The sequence below is a fragment of the Elgaria multicarinata genome, chromosome 1, assembly GCF_023053635.1.
Source record: "Elgaria multicarinata webbii isolate HBS135686 ecotype San Diego chromosome 1, rElgMul1.1.pri, whole genome shotgun sequence".
NCBI lineage: Eukaryota > Metazoa > Chordata > Lepidosauria > Squamata > Anguidae > Elgaria > Elgaria multicarinata.
The window spans coordinates 180488336-180497078 of NC_086171.1; the positions used below are offsets into that span (position 1 = coordinate 180488336).

The 8743-nt window shown below is 38.8% G+C and overlaps 1 protein-coding gene across 6 annotated transcripts in view; it reads left to right on the top strand.

The window, feature by feature from the left end:
* RALGAPB (Ral GTPase activating protein non-catalytic subunit beta) overlaps positions 1-4625 on the top strand; it is a 74123-nt gene extending 69498 nt beyond the window's left edge. For all 6 annotated transcript variants that reach the window (XM_063144799.1, XM_063144807.1, XM_063144815.1 and 3 more), the window contains one exon: positions 315-4625. The gene's annotated coding sequence lies outside the window, so the exon portion shown is untranslated. The remainder of the gene's footprint in view (positions 1-314) is intronic.
* The last annotated feature ends 4118 nt before the right edge of the window (positions 4626-8743 follow it).

Below are 8743 nucleotides of genomic sequence, written 5' to 3' on the forward strand. Positions count from 1 at the left end.
TTGTTCTTGAAACTATCCACTAAGTATGTGCCTCACCATATACTTCAGAATGGTCACAACTGTTGGGAATGAAATTTATTTTATCCCTAGTTTGCAAATATATCAAGCTGGAAATAGACATTACAAAAGATTCATGGCTTCTGCAAAAAATACACACATCTGGCAGTGTTGCCCACCCCCCAGGCCAAATAACTCCCTAGTATTCAAAATATATGACGTGACATTGCTGCAGGTTTCCTTGGATTCCTTTCACTTTATTGGCTGGCATATTTTATATTACTAGGCGCTAACTTGAGGAGGGAGGAGAAAAAGAGATGTTGGGCTGCTCTTTTTGGTGGTGTCACTCACATTTCCCCTGTAATGTCTAGCTGTGATCTTAGCCAGAGAAATCTGCATGTCGCCTTAAAGAAGAAATTGTTAGATGACTGAGTTTTCTTGCTATTGATACTTAAACTAGAGGAGGGTATCATTATTTAATAGAACCTTTTTTAAAATCTGATAAAAGCTTTTGAAAATCAACCTATGCATTTTACAAATGGAGCTTAGTTCTTCCAAAAGAGAATTGAAATAACCATACTTCAAGGAAAAACTTAAGTATTGGTTAGGAGTAAGAGGGACCATTTTTATTCTCAGAAATAACAAATACAAACCTAGCCCTAAACACATGTATTTAGAAAATAAGTCCTATTGATCACAATGGAATATGATTCCAAATAAGCATATAGTAATATACTATTAAGTTCTGAAGAATTAAGTTCCCAGCTCAGTTTGGAGCCCTTGAATGTATGTGATTTTTTTTCTTCCTTTTTTTTTAGTATCAGCCACAACGTGATGCATGTGAGCCAAAACCACTTTGGCTTTACTATTGCGTAATTGTAGGTTTTCAAGGTTAAAACAATAAGAACATCCACTTCGAAGCAAACACTACCAAAATCAGTTGGATTCACTTCATATTATCCCCATAATAGTTTAAGATTGTTCATTGAGTTGCCAGTATAATATCCTTGCAAGTCTTAGCTTGCTACTGAAACAAAGCTGATTAATTCTAGAGGACAATTAGGGTTGTAGCTGATGGTCTCTTTCCTCTGCTGGAACTGGGAGAGGGAACTGTGCACCCTGAAAATCTGCTTCAAAGGGCTGGGAAATCCTCTGGAGTAGATTTTTGGGCAATTCACAGGGCTGCAGTGGGGAGCAGAGAGGGAGGGAAGTTCTGTACGCTAGCAAACATCCACTAGTACAACTTTGGATTTTACCCTTAACTTCTAATATTGGATATGCCTTTGCAGAATTCATGCATATGCAAGTGGCTTGCAATTGATCATGCAGTATTTTAAAGTAGTTAATCTCTGTAACTGTGACACAGACAGCCCTGTCTTTCCCCAATCGGCAAATGGCCAGTAGTTTTCTACAGCATGTGAACCTCTCTCCAAATATTAGTGAACATAGGTTGTTGGGCCTCTTAAAATTAATTAACATGGTATATTCAGTTTCCAAGCCCAAGTAGGCATATAGCATAGAATGTGAATGTCAACTCTGTTGCTATGATAACAATATTTAAAGTATTTTGCAAAACAGTTGACTGACACTTCTCTATGCCTTTTCCTTTTTTATATCCAGTGCTTCGAGTTTTCATGGCATGGAATTTAAAATTCTTTAATTTATGTGTTAGCCGTAAAACTCGTGCATATGATGTTTTTTGCTTGGTTAAACCCACATGTTTCTCAATGTTGATATACAAGGAGATATTTGAGGGTAGCAAACAAACTATATCCATCAGTAGAAAGTGCAAAAGTAAGTTATATTTTGAACTGTTAAGATCCTAAGGAAAAGCTATTTTGAAACTGGCCTACAGCAACAGTATTTCATATTCTTTCATATGGTTAAATTATACCAGAGAAAAAAGTGGCCAGGTGTGGAGCATTTTATGAACAAGAGTTTTGCAAAGAAAATATGGGAAATTTAGTAGCTTTATGTGGATTTCCAGTGGGCATATATGTGTTAAAGCTATTCTTTGCAGCAGTACTGGCTTCATAATTGGTATAATAATGAGTATTTCACTACACAACATTCTTCTAACAGAGATACAATTTGTTCATAAAAGCTACCACTGTGGCTTTGTTGAAGAGAAAAGTGACCTCTATGAGGCAACCTAAAGGGCTTTGGGTTTCTTACAGAAGGTTGAACAATGGATATGCTGTTTATACTGATCTAGCAAGCTAGTGACTGTCCACTTTAGGAGTAGATCCAGATGCTACTATTTGGAAAATAAGGGCACATAATAAAGTCCCTCCAAATGTCTGGCATGTTTAGTTCTGCTTAACTAATGCACAGGACTGGAACAGCAAATAGCACTGCCAGTGAGGATCCAGGGTATACTGACATTTGTATAGCACCTTGTACTTGATACTGAACATCTGCCAGTATTAACCTAGTGCAACCTTCCCCAGCCAGCTGCCCTCTAAGTATTCTGGACTTCAATCCCATCAACTCCATCCAACACGGTCAGTGGTCAGGAATACTTGGAGTTGTAATCTAAAACATCTAGAAGGCACCAGATTGGGGAAAGCTGACCTAGTGGGTGAGCACCTAGCTTAATTGTACACACTCTTAGGTACTATTCGGATCTACAAGATGACCTATCACATTTAGTCCATGAATTAAATGGCATGACCAATGCATGTGTACCACAAAAACAGTCATCAACATGGTTGATTAATTGGATGTCTGTACATAAAAATAACTTTCCAACATAGCTATAATTGTTTGAACCATATATGTACTCTGGGCAGAGTCACTAGCTTGTATTATGACTAATGACCTGCCCAAACCATCTTTTTGATTTACACAGGTGGGAAAGAAAAATCATAAATCTACAATTGTTTTTGAGCTGGGCTGGAGGCATGGCCAACTTTGGTATTTAAGACTTCAAATAAATAGTTTTTACTTATATCCATTCAAATTTAAAGGTCTGCTCTTCAATAAATTTTAGTTTATTAAACACTGCCATGGAACTGCAAGAATCATCTGTACTTGTAAAGGTTTCTTTCTTTTCCTTCAGGAGATCCTTTCTATTATGCATGTCTATACTTATCCCTAGGACTTCCCCAGACTTTATAATTTGCTTGAAGCAGCCTTAATTTAGTTTATATTTCAAAAAGGTCTAAAAACAGGCATGTTGTCTTGAATCCACTTGCATGTGGACAAGTCCTCCTGACTTTGAATATGTACTTACCAGCACACAACTGGACTCAGTGTTGAGGCCTAAATTTGCATGTATTACTACTTTTGTTAGCAGAATCAAAAGTGCTAAGGAAGGAAATACCACAGTGATCCCTCCAAAATGCACTGAGCAATTAATAGAAATATGTAAGGGCTCACTTTCACTGTGTTCTCCCAGATGTTGCATATGATGTGGTCCTTCTGTACAGATGCTGGTTGTCTGTTTTTGTATGGGTGTAAAAGAGAAGGCTTCCAAATGCACTGATAACTTCCTGTCACCTGTGCAGAGCTGTTGACTGACTGCAATAAACCTTTGTAAAGATGGTTGTATTTGAAAAATAAAAAAGTTCTATTAAGTCAAATAAAGACATCAGACTTGATCATATGTAGATGAACCATCAGGATAATTAAAAGTATAGACATGTCTAGAACAGACTTGTTTCCTGCCATTTATGCTGCTTGTTTCCTATTACCATTTTATTTGGTTATCTTAATTACTATGGTCTGTTTGTTTTCATTTTTTAAAGAGATACAATATTAGGGCTACAAATATTTATCTGTTTCTTAATAGAGCATTATGCTAATATAAATTGAGGAAGTAAAATATTGTCATTTCACAACACTTCAATATGAAAACTCAGTTTTAATACCTTTTTAATAAAGAATTTCCATTTAAGAAATATAGATCACCTTTCTTAACAGGTCCTTCAAGGATATTTTAAATGTAAAGCAAAAAACAAACAAACGGGAGCTGAAGGAAATCATGTCTGGGGGAAAAAACACAATTTTGTATGCAGAGCAGCTGTAAGGCAACTGTAGAAAACAAAGTTTGCTTCCAATCTTCAACACAAGGCCTATTTACTTCGTTGGGTCATGAGCCTGTAGGAGTGCCTTGAGGACTGGGCTGCCCGTTATTTGTAGTTGCTTCCAACAGGGAGGTATACAATTGTCATGTGGTGTTTAGAATATTCTTCCTAGGAGGATTATAAGACTACAATTTGACATAAATAGTGAACAAAAATATAACTGTGACTCAGTAGTGGTTATACAATTGGAAAAAGTGTCTTTGAAGGACGACAGGGTTCTTACAGGAGTGCTTGGAAGGAGGTGGGTAGATACCATGTGCTTAAAAATCATGTACAATTGTGTATAAAGTTCTGTATGTTGCCAAGACATGATCTTTTTGTTCTTACTGTATTTTCTGTAAATATTCCTAGCACTAAGTTGTAAAGGCAGACTGTAAATACAAAGATGTGAAGCTATGTTCCTCTGTCTCTAGTTCTTTATCTCTTGTTTAGGGAAGGCACAAAGGCTTGTTTGTATTTATGCCAACTCTTTGTCCAGAAGAAACACATCAAATATTGAATGTAACACATTTAGTCAAATAAATTTTAAAGATATTCTTATGTATTAAGCCGGTGATCTTCAGTTTGTGAGCTCATTCTCCTGTGAGTAACAATTATCTTTTCACAGACAAATGTGAGTGGGCGATTACATGAGCAGTGATTCCAGCTGTTGCTGGTAACACCAGCTTAGGAAGTAGTTCAAATAAGACATGTAATGACAACCCAAAGCGTGGGCTGAGTATGAGTTGTTGCTAAATTGTGGGTGGTTGTTACATGCGAAGCCTGTACTATGGTTTAACTATGAATTGTTAAACACAAACAGCCCAGCATTCTCAAACCAGCAACAAACCATGGGTTCTCTTCCTCGATTTGTTATATGTGAACCAGGCCTGTATAACAGGAATCCATTACCTTAGTAATATCTACAACAATCCTGAAAGATTTGCATTAACATCATAATGCAGATGGGCTGAGGCTAAGCACTAGCGATTTGCCCAAGGCAACCTAGTGAACTCAGCAGGCAAGATTTAAACTGGGGACTTCCTAGTAAGTTCAAAGCTCAGTTTCTTATCCACTATGCTACACTACAGGAAGCTGGCTTACACCAGGTCAAATAATTGAGTCTAACTTCCTCAGTATTGTCTACAGTGACCAGCAACATCTCCGATTTTCAAACTGAAGCCTTTCTCAGCCCTATCTGCAAATACCAGGGATCGAGCCGGAGACTGCATGTGAAACTGTCACTTTCAGCCTTGCTGTCTTGATGTATCACTTAGCCTTCCCCAAAATAGTGCTCACCAGATATGTTGGACTACAATTCCTATGGTCTCCACCCAGCGTGTCCAATCTCTATTTTGTCAGGGGAGGCTAACTAAGCAGAGGCTTAGGGACACCCAGCTCAAGAAAGTTGCATCTTGAACTTCCTGATCTCTCACTACATTAACCAATAGGCAGGACTCTTGTCAGGTATGCTTAGAAGTGTGAGATTCAGATAGATATAGATGCCTTCCTCCTGATTGGCAAATTTATTGGCGAGGGAAAACATTAGTACCCATTAAGTTAAGAACCACCACCTAATCTGTCCTGGTGTCTAGGAAAGTCTGATTATTCACAGCAGCTCTCAGAAGGAGGAGGACTTCATTTGCCTCCAGTCTAGGAGAGGTAATACCCTTGTACTCTTTCTCCTCTCCACTTTCATCCCTCTTTCTCAGTAAGATAGCCATGCTGCCCTCAGCACTGCTTAGATTTGAATTTCTTCCCATCTAACCCAAGTACGATTTGCACGTTTGCTTGCTGCTATTGCCGTCTGCTCTCCTTTTTTTACATTAGGCACCTCCTCTCACCATCTCCCTTTAAAGTTAACCAAAGAATTGCCAGTCTAATCCGACTGCTGCTTGCTTAATCAAACTTCACTCTCTGTAATATAGGCACATATTAATCATTTTTATTACTTTGTAATAAAACTATGCTCTTGATTCTAATCTCTTGCGTGTTGTCTGATTGCTAATTTCCCTTGGTATGAATGTAACTTCCCTGTGGTGTGGTGTGGCTCTTCACGAAAGACCTGAAAAAAAAAACACGTTATGTTCCTCTGTACATATTTATTTATTTATTTTATTGCATTTCTATACTGCCCAATAGCCGAAGCTCTCTTATAGAGCACATGTAGACAAGGACACACAGTACTCACTGAGCTATAGCTACTATCCTGTTCAACTATCTGAGCTAGCAGCAATCAACATCCTAAACATGTGGATTTTGCATGACCCATGCTCTGTTTCAGGGTGTTGATTGCATACAATGTGCTGCTGCTGGAAATGCCCCAAGTCACTAGAATTCTGTGAAGAATTTAATTTGATCACAACTCATGGCTGACATTAACTTTAAAATCTCTCAAAATGGAAACCAAAGGAAGTAAAATCCATCAGGAAAGCATTCATTGCTAAACCATCACTAATGATGCAGAGATGATTTACAAACAAGCAGAAATGTACAGACACCTTTTTATTTTTATAGCTTTCAAGCTAAATTGCTGTTAAAAGTGTAAACCTGTTTAGCTCGCAGTCTATCACATAGCAAATTGGCATGCACTTTCTCATTTCTAAAAGAAAGACTGCAATGTTCAAGAAACCTCCAAATAAAGCAATCTGGGATTGGCATGTGGGTTCATCTTCCTCCATTTAAGTCTCTCAGCTTTTGTCTTGGAATGTTGCCGGTTTTCACCTTCCAAACCTATTGTTTGTTTGCTTGATTTGGAGTGCTTTTGCAGGTATTTATAGACCAATGGGGCCATATCCAATATTTGTTTTTCTCCTTGTAAAATAACCATATAAAATAACTCTTTCAGTGAGGCATTTCCCACTTCTTGAATACACTTTGAGGCTCCTGTTTTTCAAGATCCAGATTTGACTTGGTATCCCTATTGTACTAGCAAAGTGCCCATCGGTGGGATGTGTGAAAAGAGGGCCTTGTTGTTGCAAGAAGTACTGTGATATTGTGCAAAATCTTTGTTATTAATGGAAGCAGGGTTAGCCACTGTTAGGTGAGGGCAAAAAGGCAAACACCTGTATGCTGTTCAGTTTTACTTTATCACCTCCAATATTACTACATCAGGAATCAAATGTTTTTCTTTGTTGTCTTTGTGTCTGTCCAGAACCTCAGTTGGGAACCTTCTATAGGTGGGGAAGTTTTGGTGGGAACCCTCCCCTATCATCCAGAACACACGTTTTGTAGCAGGTTCTCACTTATTCCCTCAGTTCTCTTTCAACTGACGTTGCAGCAGCCTCTCAGGGAGCTTTCTCCATTCACTTGCTTTTTCCTAAGGGGAACAAGAAAATGCTGAGCCCCCCACCCCAAAAAAGCCCTTAATTTCTCTCTCTTTCTGTTTCTTGCTATCCTCTCATTCTCTAACTGCCTGTTTTATCTTTTCATTTGAAAAGATAAAAAAGTTTGCAATCTCCGCAATCACTTTTTCGGATGCCCACTGCAGCAACAAACTCCCGCCAACAGACACACGCTTCTCTGCCTTCTTTGGGAGAAGGATGTAAAGCAGAGTGCTGCTCATATCAGGCCTGTTCAGATGACACTTCAGGCTCTGTGGTTAGAGAAACTGTGGTTCTCTGGGGCTACCACTAACCACAAGCCGTGCTGTCGCAGACAACACTTTAAACCACAGTTACCCACTAACCCTGCTGCAGACGGTCTGGCTGTAGTTAGTGAGTGAGCAGGGTTTAGCAAAATGGATTGCACAAGACACCTTAAACCCTGCTGCTTAAACAAAAGCCTTAACCAGCAGGGTTTAAGGTATCTTCTGAACAGGCTCATCATCAACCTTTTACAAAGCAGGCAAGACAAACCATATGACTACTTTGGCTGCTATCTCACTGAGACCCTTGACAGATTTACCTGGCTGACTTGAGGAAGGATGTTACTTGTCTCAGAAATGCTTTGTCGCATATTATACAAGTTTCTGGGTTAGCCAGGAGTTTGTTTTTAGCATCTTCTACTCTTCTAAGAACCTCTCTGGATGGACCCAGCTTGACTTGCATCTCCTGCTGCAAATGTTCTGCACAGCTCTGCAGTCCTTTGGCTGTCAGTGGTGATCAACTGCTGTTTATCTAATGCTTTGTGTCTATTTTTACAGTTACATTTTTAAACAGCCACAATCCATTCTGTAAAGAGGCTGATTCAATTACATTCTACCAGGTGTTAGAAAAGGGAGTAATTCATACAAAATGAAAAGATGACTGGGGATAGGTTTATTGTGTGGAGGTATTTTAAAAATTATTTTGCACAGACAAAGGCATTAAGAACAAATCTTTGTAGTGTACTAGTAAACTGATAGTTTGCCTTAGCAAAAACTGCTTCTATATGGCCTACTCCCACTGTTTTTCCTTTGCTTTGAGCCTATTGATGCATAAAGTGACATTAAACTTCATGCAAAGATGCAGTAGTTCCATGGGTGTTCTCAAGAGCAGAGTTGCAGTTTCCACATGCGCATGAGTACTAGAATAACAGAGGGTTAATGTTGCTTGTTTTCTGTATATCTAATCCTGTTCACAAGTGAAATTTCTCCCTGTGGAGTTGTGCTGGCCCATGCCTTTCAGCTATTGCACTTTCGGCTGTGCCTGAAGTGAACCCCTGACCACCAGCGTTGTCCATTGCTCAGAATGCTGGGT